This window comes from Carlito syrichta, unplaced genomic scaffold (genome assembly GCF_000164805.1).
Source record: "Carlito syrichta isolate Samal-C Ts95f unplaced genomic scaffold, Tarsius_syrichta-2.0.1 Scaffold305867, whole genome shotgun sequence".
Taxonomy (NCBI): Eukaryota; Metazoa; Chordata; class Mammalia; order Primates; family Tarsiidae; genus Carlito; species Carlito syrichta.
In genome coordinates this window covers 662,829-664,603 of record NW_007249963.1, presented here as the reverse complement: position 1 = coordinate 664,603, position 1,775 = coordinate 662,829, and the positions used below count along the sequence as shown (strand labels likewise).

At 46.8% G+C, this 1,775-nt stretch overlaps 1 pseudogene; it reads right to left on the bottom strand.

The window, feature by feature from the left end:
* Positions 1-56: 56 nt before the first annotated feature.
* Positions 57-1,775, bottom strand: part of LOC103265137 — a 19,593-nt pseudogene continuing 17,874 nt past the window's right edge.

The window sequence follows — 1,775 nt, the reverse complement described above, 5'->3', positions numbered from 1 at the left end:
TTTTTTTTTTTTTTTTGAGTTGGAATCTCACTCTGTTGCCCAGACTGGAGTTGAACTCAAATGATCGCTCCTGTCAGTTTTATAGTCTAAGCAAACTCTACTGGGACAGCAGAGGGTGGCCACTGAGATAGAGAGAAAAGGAGACCTTTTTCTGGATCTGTGAACCCTTCAGATCTTCTTGGATGTCCAGCATTATTATCTTTGTAGTCGATGTAGTTATGGGAGATTCAAGGTTTAAGACTCCATTTTCTGTGTAACCCTCTTGGGTCCCATCCCACTGTGGGAGCTTTTCTGTCCTCTCAATAAATCTTGCTTTCAGGAAAAAAAAAAAAAAAAAGACTTCATTTTCTGGCCAATGCAGAAAAACACATAAGTAGCAGGTCCTTTGGAGGTGTGCCACATAGATGTTGCACTCTTTTCTGCTTGTGTCCTCCACAGTTTAGAGGCACAGACGGCCTCCCCGTGATGCTCACCCACTTCCCAACTGCAAGAAGCCTTTCTTGGAAGATGGGAACAATCAGTCCATCTTTAGCCCAATGTTCAGAAGATAGTTGCCCCTCAACTGTTCTGAAATGGTTTCAGATTCTTCTGCAATGTCTAACATCATCATGTGACCATAGCCCAGGAAAATTTGGTGATGCTGGTGCACATCTCTCACTTGTGATCTGGCGGGTTCTATAGCTTGAATTTATCTTCAAGGAGTATCCTCCATGGTGACAGGAACAGTTCTTACCACATCAGTCATTTACTACCACCTCATCCTTGACAGGACTGTCATTAGAAAGCCAAGAAAGAAAATCTGTGGAGTTCCAGTAAGTATGAGCAATCCCACTCCCCATCAGACCAGATACAGGTTCAGGTCTGTTAACAAGGTCATACAGCTCTGGCATCATTCTTGTACTGATAAAATGCTGTGTTTGCAGCCATTTTTCTTATCAAGTAGGTAGAGTGAGTAGAATCACTCTAAGAGGGCATGGTAAAGCGCATAACTTATGTTCTTCTTTCCGACAGCTCTTTCCAATTCAACCAAATCCAGATGGATCCCCAGGTCTTTGGAGTCCCAGTTCCAAGACACAGGAGTCGGCCAGTTTGTGCAGGCTTGGAGACACTCTGTCATTGGGAAGACACATTTGGCCTCCACCACAGCCTAAAAGAGGTCGGCCCATTCCCCCTGGTGGAAAAAGCCTGCCTTGAGCTGTAACAAGCCCTCCCCCTGCCAGTGCCTACATGGCTGTCCCATATGACACTGCAAACACACCCCAGCGCACCAACACCCCACGATGAATCAGGTTGGCAGTAGCTGCAAGGCCAGGCCCGGCTAATCCGGGGTGCAGCAGAGCCAAGCCAGAGCATCTATTCAATCGCTTGAGCGCCAATGGCAGCAGCAGCACCAGCAAAAATCAACTTTTTTTTTTTTTTCCCGCGTTGGAGTCTTACGCTGTTGCCCAGGCTGGAGTGCAGTGGCATGCTCACGGCCACCTCAACCTCGACCTGCTGGGCTCAGGCGATCTTTCCACCTCAACCTTCCAAGTAGCTGGAACTACAGGTGCACACTACTACACCTGGCTAATTTTTTATTTATCGTAGAGGTGAAGTCTTACCAAGTTGCCCAGGCTGGTCGTGAACCCCTGGGCTCAGGCAGTCCTCTCGCCTCGGCCTCTCAAAGTGCTGGGATTACAGGCTTGAGTCACTGCCCCTGGCCTATTTTTTAAAAGTATTAATGAGACAACCAGAGAAATCAGATTATGGATGGGTTTTTTTTTTTTTGGCTATTA